The sequence below is a fragment of the Salvelinus namaycush genome, chromosome 42 (assembly GCF_016432855.1).
Source record: "Salvelinus namaycush isolate Seneca chromosome 42, SaNama_1.0, whole genome shotgun sequence".
NCBI lineage: Eukaryota > Metazoa > Chordata > Actinopteri > Salmoniformes > Salmonidae > Salvelinus > Salvelinus namaycush.
In genome coordinates this window covers 8,745,305-8,760,245 of record NC_052348.1, presented here as the reverse complement: position 1 = coordinate 8,760,245, position 14,941 = coordinate 8,745,305, and the positions used below count along the sequence as shown (strand labels likewise).

Genomic DNA, 14,941 nt, shown 5'->3' with positions numbered 1-14,941 from the left:
ATGTCCTTTTGGGTGGTGGACCATTCTTGATACACGCGTGAAAAATCAAGCAGCGTTGCAGTTCTTGACACACTCAAACCGGGTGCACCTGGCACCTACTACCAAACCCCATTCAAAGGCACTTCAATATTTTGTCTTGCCCATCCACACATACACAATCCATGTCTCAATTGTCTCAATGCTTAAAAATCATTTTAAACCTGTCTCCTCCCCTTCATTTACACCGATTGAAGTGGATTTAATAGATGACATCAATAAGGGATCATAGCGTTTACCTGCATTCACCTGGTCAGTCTATGTCATGGAAATAGCAGGTTTTCCTAATGGTTTGTGCACTCAGTGTATATTGGTTATAAAGCACTGTTGTGTGTATGTAGAATAGGGTGAGATCAGATGTGATGCTAAAGCGAGTCTCAATCAAAATCTTAGAATGAAAAGTCCCACTTTGTGTCCATTGAACAAGTTTTAAATACACCACATGAAAACCACACATACTTGTCATGTCTCAACAAAAATATCTGCCTGAACTGCATTCATTTTCTCATTAAAAAAGTGTCTTTGGAAAATTCGCGAACATCAGATACACAGTACAAACACAATATGAAACAGACTTTTAGGCTTTACGTGCCTTATACACTGAGTGTATACCAAACATTATGAACACCTGCTCTTTCCATGACATAAACTGACCAGGTGAATGCAGGTGAATGCTATGATTCCATATTGATGTCACTTGTTAAATCCACTTCAATCACTATAGATGAAGTGGAGGAGATTTTGGTAACACTTCACTTGACACCCAGTGTCATAACACATTATGACACGGTCATAACCTGTAATAATATGGTCATAACACATATTTAGACCTGTTGTGACATGTATTGCGTTATTTTATGGCTGGTTATGACACCTACATAAGCGTACCCTGCTAGAGCCTCCCGGTCAACTGTAAGTGCTGTTATTGTGAAGTAGAAACGTTTACAAGCAACACTCACTACTGAGTTCCAAACTGCCTCTAGAAGCAACGTCTACACAAGAACTGTTTGTCGGGAAATGGGTTTCCATGGCCGAGCAGCCGCAAACAAGCCTAAGATCACCATGAGTAATGCAAGCGTCAGCTGGAGTGGTGTAAAGCTCGCCGCCATTGGACTCTAGAGCAGTGGATACGCGTTCTCTGGAGTGATGAATCACGCTTCACCATCTGGCACTCCGACGGACGAATCTGGGTTTGGCGGATGCCAGGAGAACGCTACCTGCCCGAATGCATAGTGCCAACTGTAATGTTTGGTGGAGGAGTAATAATGGTCTGGGGCTGTTTTTCAAGGTTCGGGCTAGGCCCCTTAGTTCCAGTGAAGGGATATCTTAACGCTACAGCATACAATGACATTCTAGATGATTCTGTGCTTCCAACTTTGTGGCAACAGTTTGGGGAAGGCCTTTTCCTGTTTCAGCATGACAATGCCCCCGTGCACTAAGCGAGGTCCATACAGAAATGTACCAGTTCCAGTCCCCTCTAGACAGATCAGTCTGTCTCTCTAAACCCAAGGATATGCTTCCAGGGACCATATCTGTAGCGTAAGAACAAAACAGATCATCACCGCCAGTGTCTAACGCATCACCATCTCCACGGGAATAAACCATTCTCTGGCTCTGGTGAATTACCGGTAAGTAGTAGAAACCAGGATCAGGAGGTCAGACTGGTGGCCCTAGTCTCTTTGGGTCTGATCTGTGTTCAGATCGTGTGTGTAAGAGCCTGTGTGTTACAGTTAAAGTCTTTGTGTCGAACAGCGTTCGACTGACCTCAGTGATGCTGCGACGGTTCCTGGCCTGGAGTGCAGCGGCGGTGGATAGGTCCTCCGTGGCTACAGGGGGCGCCACTCCAGACGCTGCTCTAGTCTGGATGTCTCCGCTGTGCCGTGGGTCCTCCTCTCCTTCAGACCTCTCCAGTTTGACTCCAGGACCTGCAGCCTCTGCATCTGCAGACTGAAAAGCAGAGGGGAGGTTATTAGCAGTACATGAGTTGAATTGGATATCAATGTCATAGGGAAGTCTCACAAGCTCCCCTATGGCAGATAAATAAGTGTAACAGTATAACTTTAAACCGTCCCCTCGCCCCGACACGGGCGCGAACCAGGGACCCTCTGCACACATCAACAACAGTCCCCCACGAAGCCTCGTTACCCATCGCTCCACAAAAGCCGCGGCCCTTGCAGAGCAAGGTGCAACACTACTTCTAGGTTTCAGAGCAAGTGACGTAACTGATTGAAACGCTAGTAGCGCGTACCCGCTAACTAGCTAGCCATTTCACATCCGTTACACTCACCCCCCTTTCAACCTCCTCCTTTTCCGCAGCAACCAGTGATCCGGGTCAACAGCATCAATGTAACAGTATAACTTTAGACCGTCCCCTCGCCCCGACCCGGGCGCGAACCAGGGACCCTCTGCACACATCAACAACTGACACCCACGAAGCGTCGTTACCCATCGCTCCACAAAAGCCGCGGCCCTTGCAGAGCAAGGTGCAACACTACTTCTAGGTTTCAGAGCAAGTGACGTAACTGATTGAAACGCTAGTAGCGCGTACCCGCTAACTAGCTAGCCATTTCACATCCGTTACACTCACCCCCCTTTCAACCTCCTTCTTTTCCGCAGCAACCAGTGATCCGGGTCAACAGCATCAATGTAACAGTATAACTTTAAACCGTCCCCTCACCCCGACACGGGCGCGAACCAGGGACCCTCTGCACACATCAACAACGGTCGCCCACGAAGCATCGTTACCCATCGCTCCACAAAGGCCACGGCCCTTGCAGAGCAAGGTGCAACACTACTTCTAGGTTTCAGAGCAAGTGACGTAACTGATTGAAACGCTAGTAGCGCGTACCCGCTAACTAGCTAGCCATTTCACATCCGTTACATAAGGATGTACATGTAAGCAACTGAATAGCTGAGGGGAGCCTTTCTGAAATAAATGGGTACATTTGATTTACCAAGTAACACATTTTTTATTCAACAATGGTTACACTAACCTCTATCACGATAATGTTCTGGGTTGAGGTTCCACTCCCCTCATCAACAGTGATTGGTTGGTCATCTCTACATGTATTGTGTCCCGCTGGCTTCACAAAGCTCCTGTGGCCTCCAGTGAGATGTCCTTCACCTGAGAGAGTGATTGGGAGAAAAGAGGTGGTCAGGTTAGCTAATGTTCAACACTATATTGTACACTATTGACCGTTTTGACACTGTCTAGAATTGACAAGGATGTAAGGTAATGCTTCTCATAACTTATTGATATACTATTTATTGATAAATGTATTATGTTCCAGGCATCACATTGTTTTCATTGAGTAAATAATAGTAAATGCAGTAAATCAAGAATCGGGTTAGAATATGATATTGTGTCTGTGCGCAAGATAGTTAAGTAATCAGGGGAATTATTGCATACTATCCAAAAACTGATCAAGATAGGTGGGGTTGACACATCTAAAGCCACACAAGCGCAGAGGGGAAGGGGGCGACAGGTCCCGCAGTCTCCTGCTACATGTACCTCTTGCCATCACTCTGTATCGGTCGAGGATCTTGACAGTTCTGGGACGACTTGCGAGGATGCGCTCTTGCATTGTCCTCTCTGTGGGCTCCCGTGCCACCTTCAGTTCCAGTAGCTGTAGTTTCCTCCGCAATGTCCTGTTTTCTTTCTGGCTTTGAGTTATTTCCAAACGAAACACTGCATAGTCGTCGTCTACGAGTTTACAGATATCTGCCACGGCTGCATTCGCTAGCACCTCCATGATGGAGGCTATTTGAGTGTGAAAAACCATACAGTTATCCATTGTTGGCTAACGTTAACAGCTAGCTAGCGTTACCTAGATAACATCTATCAACCAAGTCCTGTTTCCAACGCGAATTAAAGATTACCTGGGGTATGCGATGCTGTGAATTTAAATTGATCATATTTTGAGTTCCAGGGTGTTAGTTAATAAACGTCAAAATAATAACAACAAAAAGGCTTTTCAGTTCTGTTTTATTTTTCTTCTTTTAAGTTTTATTGGCGAATCGCAACCAACTGCCATGTGCATACCCCGCCACCTACTGTACTGGAGTGTGAGGACCGTTACGACATATCTATTCCACTATACTATCTTAACTAACCCTGAATTTATAATAAAATAAAATAAATCCCTACAAACCTTCCTACTTCCATCACCCCCACCCAAAATGGGACTGCAGTGGAGAAGGTGAAACGCTTCAAGTTCCTCGGCGTACACATCACCGACAATCTGAAATGGTCCACCCACACAGACAGTGTGGTGAAGAAGTCGCAACAGCGCCTCTTCAACCTCAGAAGGCTGAAAAAACTTGGCTTGGCCCCTAAGACCCTCACAAACTTTTACAGATGCCCAATTGAGAGCATGCTGTCGGGCTGTATCACCGTCTGGTATGGCAAATGCGTCGCCCACAACCACAGGGCTCTCCAGAGGGTGATGCGGTCTGCCCAACGCACCACTGGGGGCACACTGCCTGCCCTCCAGGACAATAACAGCAGCACCCAATGTCACAGGAAGGGCAAAAAGATCCTCAAGGATATCAACCACCCGAGCCACGGCCTATTCACCCCGCTACCATCCGGAAGGCGAGGTCAGTACAGGTGCATCAAAGCTGGGACAGAGAGACTGAAAGAAGCAGTTTATCTCAAGGCCATCACTATTAAATAGCCACCACTAACTGGCTACCCCCTCGGTTACTCAACCTTGTACCTTAGAGGCTGCTGCGCATATATATATATATATATATATATATATATATATATATATATATATATATATATATATATATATATATATGGAATCACTGATCACTTTAATAATGTTTACGTTCAGATTTACTCATTTCATATGTATATACTGTATTCTATCGACACTGGTCATCCTAATATTTATATATTTCTTAATTCCATTCTTTTACTTTTAGATTTGTGTATTGTTGTGAATTGTTAGATACTGTTGGAGTTTGGAACACAAGCATTTCGCTACACCCGCACTAACATCCGCTAAATATGTGTATGTGACCAATAAAATGTGATTAACCCTGTCAAACACCTCTCCTTTTCTACATCATACATTTCACAAAATAATAATCCATGTTCAACCGTTTCCTCTTCCATGTTTCCCCATCAATTCCGCCCTAATCTCACCCTAAACAACATAACCGCCTCCCTTCTGTTCCCATTATATGACACTATCTCCAGTACAGAGTTTTACTTCTTCAAGTTGGGCTACACCAAAAAGGTGTATTGCTGCCACCTACTGTGTGTGGTGAAAACTGGGAGACTTTAAATGGATGGTTGCACTTCAAGCAGCAACTTTCTCAAAAACACTTCCAACTAAGTTTGGTGGTGTATAAATTGACTTTATATTTTAAAGGTAGACTCAGCGAGATGATGTTGCCACAAGCAGCACCACAGATATAAGTTGACGACCGTCGATGAGTTAAGTCAGGGGAGGTGTATCTGCGAACTAATGTGGTTTTCCAACAGCAAGGCTCTGATCAACATGGCAGCAATGCCATTGTTTATGAAAGGTTTTCTTTATAATGTCGAAATAAACATCTGTTCTAATCCCCATATCACACACTCACAAACTGAAATCATAACATGATGTGTGTACACCAGGGTTGGGCTCAATTTCAATTGCAGTTAGTCAATTCAGGAAGGGATTTGAATTTAAAATATATATACACTGCTCAAAAAAATAAAGGGAACACATCACACATCCTAGATCTGAATGAATGAAATATTCTTATTAAATACTTTTTTCTTTACATAGTTGAATGTGCTGACAACAAAATCACACAAAAATTATCAATGGAAATCAAATTTATCAACCCATGGAGGTCTGGATTTGGAGTCACACTCAAAATTAAAGTGGAAAACCACACTACAGGCTGATCCAACTTTGATGTAATGTCCTTAAAACAAGTCAAAATGAGGCTCAGTAGTGTGTGTGGCCTCCACGTGCCTGTATGACCTCCCTACAACGCCTGGGCATGCTCCTGATGAGGTGGCGGATGGTCTCCTGAGGGATCTCCTCCCAGACCTGGACTAAAGCATCCGCCAACTCCTGGACAGTCTGTGGAAACATGATATTATAAAATGTTAACCACAGTCAGTTGAGTTTATTATTATATGTTTTTTCCATATGTGTCGTTTCAAGAATGAAGTATATGTTTTGTTGAGATAAGGGAAACTCAGTCCCTGCAATGATAAAAAAATAACCAAGTCCACACAGAGTCAATTTTGTATTTAATTTCTACAAAATGGTCATACAATCACATAACATGAAGTACAGTACTTTTATTGCACAAACCGATACGTGACACTATGGTAACACTATATTTTCTGTAAACCTGGTACCCTCGCTTTGATATAATACATTTTTGAATGCTTTGGAAAAGGTTCAACATTACATTTCATACAGCTTCACTACTTCATGTCAAGTAAACATGAATTAAGGCACCATCATTATCTCACTATAAAACACCAGTCTCAACCAAAAGGGACATAGTTATCACTCTTCATCAGTGAAGCATTTTTACAGACACCATCACACCAACCATCACCATCTACTCTGCCTCATACTCATTATTTCACCAGTTCACCTCATCCAGTTCCCTACAATATCCAAATCCACCAGAATGAACTACAAATAAACAAACTAGTACTACATATCACTCTATACGTGGGCCGTGTGCGTTTTCTGCTGGTGTTTCCTGAGGTAGCTCCCCTCTGAGAACCTCATGTTAGTTGATTTGATACTATGCAAAACGTCTTAGTTCATTTGATACTATGCAAACATGTAAGTCGATTTGATTACTTGACACTTGAATGGTTTGATAATTCAAAGGTGTGGTCCCACACTTAAAATGATTGAAGACCCTGGCCTGTATCCACAAAGCGTCAAAGTAGGAGTGCTGATCGAGGATCAGGTCCCCACCTGTCTAAATAGTCTTATTCATTATGATTTAAAAGGCAAATCTGATTCTAGATCAGCACTTACAGGGGGATGCCCAAGACACGAAGAGTTGGTCACTCTTATACCATGCTCTCGTTCTATCTAAGTAGATGCCCAAGACACGAAGAGTTGGTCACTCTTATACCATGCTCTCGTTCTATCTAAGTAGATGCATAAAGCACGTACTGGACATAAACGGTGGAGACGCTCTTCTTCCATATAAGTGAAGGGTGGCGGGTGGAAAGGCGAGACAATTGTAATTGCTGCTGACCTTCGGCATAAAGGCAGGGTCGGGTAACAATGTTACCTTGGATAACCCCGGGGCAAACTGTAGGCACGAATGGTGGACTGACAGTGTGTGCAGCTCACTCACTTGCTTTCCGGATGTAAGGGCAATCAGCAAAGCCATCTTAAAGGAGAGATTTTTCAACTAAGTTTTCAAGCGGCTCAAAAGGTTGCTGTGAAATCGCCTCAAGCACAATAGACAGACCCCAAGACGGGGCTGAAGGCTTGGAGACTGGGCATAAGCGATGCGCTCCCTTCATGAAACAACATAACAGAGGGTGTTCCCTACTGTGTTGTTGTCGAAGCCTATATGACAGGCCCGAGATAGTGGCTAGATAGGGAAGGCGTTCTGCACTGTCAAGGTCTATGTCCAAAAAGTCCTGCGAGAAGCATAAAACCTCAGATACAGAGCATTGGTAAGGAATAATCTGTTTTTGGTCTCACCAATTCATCAAAAACGCATCACTTGTTTCCATACAGTGAACGTGTAGAAGGGGCTCTTGCACTCTGGATAGCCTCAATGACTCAGAGAAGCAAGCATGTCACATTCAGCTGTACCCTCTCACAGGCCAGGCCCAGAGGGCGGAAAATCTTTCAGTTCGCCTGGGTCAAAAGATCCCTGCGTAACAGTAGTTGCCAGGGCTCGATGTAAAGCAGGAGATTGATCTCCGCTAGACAGAGTTTCCCTGGCCATCGAGGGGCTACCAAGATGAGGGATAATCCTTGTTGACCAGCGCCACTCGACTTCTCTGTCTCCAACAAATGCTGTGTGATTGGATACTTCAAACAAATAATCCGCCCTCGAGCAAATCCCACAGTGACACATTGAAACGAGTATTAGCAATAGAACCACACACACACGTCTAAACAAAACAACTGCATGAACTTGATAAACTGCATTCATTTTCTCATTAAAAGTGTCTTTAGGAGAAAAAAAAATTTGTTGAATGGAAGTAATAAAAATGAATTTGTGAACATCATTTAGCCTACACAGTACAAACACAATATAAAATATACTTTATGTCTGGATGCAATATCCTACCCAGGAATATTCAACACTGAAATCTGCTACTCTCATTATACCAAATGATATTTTCTGCTGACAACGAAAATTAATCTATGTCTTTAATGAAGAGTTTAATCTAAACGTCAGAAGCTATCGAGTGGAATGGTTACTTTCTATGTTATAGAGTGGGATGATTTTTCTGCTGGTGTATCCTGAGGTAGCTCCTCTCTGAGAACCTCTTCCTGCAGTACGTGCAGGCTTACAGCCTCTCTCCCGTGTGGACCTTCAAGTGCATCTAAAGGAGGTGTTGGCGGCAGCTTTAGGGTTTTCCCCCTGTGTGAGGGTTTTCACCCTCTACAATCCATTGTGGGAAAGGGGGGGGAACAACAATACACTAAATAAAAATATAGATCAATCAAAACCATCCCACTTCTTCAGTCACTCACAGTCCAATCCAAATCAAATCCCTACACAGGTTCAGGATTCCTTGTACTGCCTGAGCTACAGATTGTTACACCAGATGTGATTTATCCGAAGACTTTTGGTATCCATTGATGGGTGTTACAGGATAAGTACTGTTTGGTGTAGCACAGATCATTTTCGACCAACTTTAGTTTGGTGATATTGTCTTCGTCCTCGATTCATGGAAACAGGAGTCCCATAAAATGTCTGTGTCCTGTTGCGAGGGGTCCGTTTGAATTCAGATGAAAATGCTCTGTTATTAAAATAAATACTTTTTTTGCTCCATGAAGTAATCCAACAATGTGTACGCCGCCATCTTGTCTATTTCAAGTCTTCTCTCACTGACGCCACTTCACCCAACGCATCCATGACATTTATCGAGACTTCAAACGGATCTCCCAAGTTCCATTGTTCCAAAACCTTCACCTCGACCAAAGAACAGTTTCCTATTTTACATCACAACTTTACTTCTCTTGTTTCCTTTCTTTTTTGCCAGTGAAATTCTCACTGTCATCTTCACTCGCCAGCAGTTTCAAACAAAACATCCGTTTCCGCCATTGTGTCAGAGTCATCTCTTCCGGTTTCCACCTACCGATCTAATTGGTTTGCGTCATACCTCAAAGGGTGTGGTTAAATGAAAAAGGTATGCTCGCTGTTCTTTGAAATACTTCTTATGACATTAAACATCAGATCTCCTATGATCAGGATCTTTCAAGCAGAGAGCACACTTGTTTAGAAAGAGCGGTGTTAGCAAGAACAGAATAGAAAATAATATGACTACATCACCTCAGTAAGGTAAATATTCAACTGTTCTAGTTCTAGGTTTACGGTTTCTCTAAAAACAAGGTATTTACAAGCCTGTTTCAAATGACAAATTAACAAAAGGGTTAATGAAGGGTATGTGGTTGATTACCCTCTTACTATAATATGTCAGCTAAAGAACGGTTCCCAGATAGCCGCTGTTTACATTTCAAGCCACACTGCTACGATTTCTCCCCATTGTGGACACTCCTATGTCTGATAAGGTTACTCAGGAAGGAGAAGCTCTTGTAACATAGTTTACACTTGAAGGGCCTCTCCTTGGTGTGAACGGTCTGGTGCATCTTCACATAGTACGCTTCAGCGAAGCACTTCCCACACGTGGGGCAAGCGTACGGCTTGTTGGCGTCGGTCCTAACGCTCGGCCTCCCACGTTGTGACCCAATGACACCAGAGAAGGTAGAAACAGGAGTATTTGAGCTCCCTCCTTGACCTCTAGCCATTGTTTGGGTGTTGTTGGGATTGTCTGCTGTGTTATAGGCTAGGTACCTCTCGTGGTGAACGCCCATCCTGACCCTGTCTGTATTGGTGGGGTAACCATGAGGTAACTGAGGAAGGCTAGACCCAGGTCCAGGCTTTCTTTGAACCCATTCACCAGGCATTTGACAAGACTCTGAAGGAGAAGACAGACTTGCTGATAGACTACCACCAGAGGGGTCGACCACTACTCTCTGTGAAGGCTGAATCCCAGGGTGACCTGCTCTGTTCATCATGGATACTGTGGTGTTTGTATCATAGGAACAGGAGGGTCTATCTCTATCAGCCCCAGGCCCTGCTCCATCCCTGCACTGAGACTGTAAAGAGAAGGGTCTGGGCTGCAGACTGGATCCCTGACTGGAGCCTCTGTCTCTCTGATGACCACCAGGACTGAGGTGGTTCAGTCTAGCTGTCCACTGGTTGTGTTCTGTGTGGTGGTGGAGTCTCTGTCCCTCGTGGTTCGGTCCTGGTTCCAACTCGGGAAGTAAGAGCGAAGGCTCCTGATCCAGGGTTCTGATCCGGTGCCAAGGTTTGTGACCACCTGTTTCAGAGGTCCAGTCTCTCCCGCCAGCAACACCGGATATCAGCAGGTCCTCATGGACTGCAGACTGTAAACACAAAATGTAGAGAAGAGCAAATAAAGATGTATATAAGAAAGTCTTTACCGTACACACAGAAACATGACATGATAGTATAAAATGCAAACCATATTCAAGCCCATCTCTAACACTGTGATTTAAGTAAACTACATGGACAAAAGCATGTGGACACCTGCTCATCAAACATCTCATTCCGAAATCATGGGCATTAATATGGAGTTGGTCCCCCCTCTGATGCTATAACAGCCTCCACTCTTCTGGGAAGGCTTTCCACTAGATGTTGGAACATTGCTGCGGGGACTTGCTTCCATTCAGCCACAAGAGCATTAGTGAGGTTGGGCACTGATGTTGGGCGATTAGGCCAGGCTCACAGTCGGCGTTCCAATTCATCCCAAAGGTGTTCGATCGGGTTGAGGTCAGGGTCTGTGCAGGCCAGGCAAGTTCTTCCACACCGATCGACAAACCATTTCTTTACGGACCTCGCTTTGTGCACGGGGGCATTGTCATGCTGAAACAGGAAAGGCCCTTCCCCAAACTGTTGCCACAAAGTTAGAAACAGATTAGTCTAGATTAGAATGTGACATTGTATGCTGTAGCATTAAGATTTCCTTCCACTGGAATTAAGAGGCCAAGCCCGAACCATGAAAAACAGCCTCAGACCATTATTCCTCCTCCACCAAAATGTATAGTCAGCAGCATGCATTGGGGCAGTTAGAAATCTCCTGGCATCCGCCAAACCCAGATTTGTCCGTCGGACTGCCAGATGGTGAAGCGTGATTCATCACTCCAGAAAACACGTTTCCACTGATCCAGAGTCCAATTGTGGCGAGCTTTACACCACTCCAGCCGACACTGGGATTGCGCATGGTGATGTTAGGCTTGTGTGCAGCTGTTTGGCCATGGAAACCCATTTCATGCTGGTGTGTCTTCCATGGGCAGTTTGGAACTCGGGAGGTCCTGTTCTGTGAGCTTGTGTGGCCTACCAGGGCAGACATAGCATGGCAGACATTTGATGAACTGACTTGTTGGAAAGGTGGCATCCTATGACGGTGCCACGTTGAAAGTCACTGAGCTCGTCAGTAAGGCCATTCTGCTGCCAATGTTTCTCTATGGAAATTGCATGACTGCTCGATTTAATTCACCTATAAGCAACGGGTGTGGCTGAAATAGCCAAATCCACTCATTTGAAGGGGTGTCCACATACGCCACCGTTCAAAAGTTTGGGATCACTTAGAAATGTCATTGAAATATCCTTGAAAAGCACATTTCTTTGTCCATTAAAATAACATCAAATTGATCTGAAATACAGTGTAGACATTGTTCATGTAAATGACTACTGTAGCTGGAAACGGCTGTTTTTTTAAATGGAATAACTACAGTTGAAGTTGGAAGTTTACATACACCTTAGCCAAATACATTTAAACTCAGTTTTTCACAAATCCTGACATTTAATCCTAGTAAAATTCCTGTCTCAGGTCAGTTAGGATCACCACTTTATTTTAAGAATGTGAAATGTCAGAATAATAGTAGTGAGAATGATTTATTTCAGCTTTGATTTCTTTCATCACATTCCCAGTGGGTCAGAAGTTTACATACACTCAATTAGTATTTGGTAGCTTTGCCTTTAAATTGTTTAACTTGGGTCAAACGTTTAGGGTAGCCTTCCACAAGCTTCCCACAATAAGTTGGGTGAATTTTGGCCCATTCCTCCTGACAGAGCTGGTGTAACTGAGTCAGGTTTATGGCCTCCTTGCTCGCACACGCTTTTTCAGTTCTGCCCACAACTTTTCAGTAGGGTTGAGGTCAGGGCTTTGTGATGGCCACTCCAATACCTTGACTTTGTTGTTCTTAAGCCATTTTGCCACAACTTTGGAAGTATGCTTGGGGCCATTGTCCATTTGGAAGACCCATTTGCGACCAAGCTTTAACTTCCTGATTAATGTCTTGAGATGTTGCTTCAATATATCCACAATTTTCCTGCCTCATGATGCCATTTATTTTGTGAAGTGCACCAGTCCCTCCTGCAGCAAAGCACCCCCACAACATGATGCTGCTACCCTCGTGCTTCACGGTTGGGATGGTGTTCTTCGGCTTGCAAGCCCCCCCCCCTTTCCTCCAAACATAACAATGGTCAAACAGTTCTATTTTTGTTTCATCAGACCAGAGGACATTTCTCCAAAAAGTACGATCTTTGTCCCCATGTGCAGTTGCAAACCGTAGTCTGGATTTTTTATGGCGGTTTTGGAGCAGTGGCTTCTTCCTTGCTGAGCGGCCTTTCAGGTTATGCCGATATAGGACTCGTTTTACTGTGGATATAGATACTTTTGTACCTGTTTCCTCCAGCATCTGTTCCCTCCAGCAAAGTAGATGTCTTAACCGACTTGCCAAAACTATAGTTTGTTAACAAGAAATTTGTGGAGTGGTTGTAAAACGAGTTTTAATGACTCCAACCTAAGTGTATGTAAACTTCCGACTTCAACTGTACATAAGCGTACAGAGGCCCATTATCAGCAACCATCACTCCTGTGTTCCAATGGCACGTTCTGTTAGCTAATCCAAGTTCATCAGCATCCCGGAATCGCATCCCCGAGTCGCCTCTTCACTGTTGACCCTGAGACTGGTGTTTTGCAGGTACTATTTAATGAAGTTGCCAGTTGAGGACTTGTGAGGCGTCTGTTTCTCAAACTAGACACTCTAATGTAATTGTCCCTTTGCTCAGTTGTGCACCGGGGCCTCCCACTCCTCTTTATATTCTGGTTAGAGACAGTTTGCACTGTTCTGTGAAGGGAGTAGTACACAGCGTTGTACGAGATCTTCAGTTTCTTGGCAATTTCTCGCATGGAATAGCCTTAATTTCTCAGAACAAGAATAGACTGACGAGTTTCAGAAGAAAGTTCTTTGTTTCTGGCCATGTTGAGCCTGTAATCGAACCCATACATTCTAACATAATTGTAATGATCAATTAGCCTTTTAAAATGATAAACTTGGATTAGCTAACACAACGTGCCATTGGAACACAAGAGTGATGGTTGCTGATAATGGGCCTCTGTACGCCTATGTAGATATTCCATAAAAAATCTGCCGTTTCCAGCAACAATAGTCATTTAAAACATTGTCTACACTGTATTTCTGATCAATTTGATGTTATTTTAATGGACAAATAATTTGCTTTTCTTTCAAAAACAAGGACATTTCTAAGTGACCCCATTTTTTTGAACAGTAGTGTACGTTTCTATATACAATGCATTCGGAAAGTATTCAGACCCCTTGACTTTTTCCACATTTTGTTACGTTACAGCCTTATTCTAAAATGGATTATATTGTTTTTTCCCTCTTCAATCTACACACAATACCCCATAATGACAAAGACAAAATTGTTCTACATTTTTATATAAAAAAAAAAATAGAAATATCACATTTACATAAGTATTCAGACCCTTTACTCAGTACTTTGTTGAAGCACATTTGGCAGCGATTACAGCCTTGAGTCTTCTTGGGTATGACGCTACAAGCTTGGCACACCTGTATTTGGGGAGTTTCTCCCATTCTTCTCTGCAGATCCTCCTCTCAAGCTCTGCCAGGTTGGATAGGGAGTGTCACTGCACAGTTATTTTCAGGTCTCTCCAGAGATGTTCGATGGGGTTCAAGTCTGGGCTCTGGATGGGCCACTCAATGACATTCAAAGACTTGTCCCGAAGCCACTCCTGCGTTGTCTTGGCTGTGTGCTTAGGGTCGTTGTCCTGTTGGAAAGTGAACCTTCGCCCCAGTCTGAGGTCCTGAGCGCTCTGGAGCAGGTTTTCATCAGGGATCTCTCTGTACTCTGCTCCATTCATATTTCCCTCGATCCTGACTAGTCTTCCAATCCCTGCCGCTGAAAAACGTCCCCACAGCATGATGCTGCCACCACCATGCTTTACCGTAGGGGTGGTGCCAGGTTTCCTCCAGACGTGACGCTTAGCAGTCAGGCCAAATAGTTAAATCTTGGTTTTATCCAAGAGTCCTTTGGGTGCTTCTTGACAAACTCCAAGCGGGCTCTCATATGCCTTTTAATGAGGAGTAGCGTCCGTCTGGCCACTCTACCATAAAGGCCTGATTGGTGGAGTGCTGCAGAGATGGTTGTCCTTCTGGAAGGTTCTCCCATCTCCACAGAGGAACTCTGGAGCTCTGTCAGTGACCATTGAGTTCTTGGTCACCTCCCTGACCAAGGCCTTTCTCCCCCGATTGCCCAGTTTGGCCGGGCGGCCAGCTCTAGGAAGAGGCTTGGTGGTTCCAAACTTCTTCCATTT

The 14,941-nt window shown here is 44.1% G+C and overlaps 1 protein-coding gene across 1 annotated transcript in view; it reads right to left on the bottom strand.

Moving 5' to 3' along the window:
* LOC120034801 (zinc finger protein GLI4-like) overlaps positions 1-14,941 on the bottom strand; it is a 320,522-nt gene that overhangs the window by 243,425 nt on the left and 62,156 nt on the right. The window lies entirely within an intron of this gene.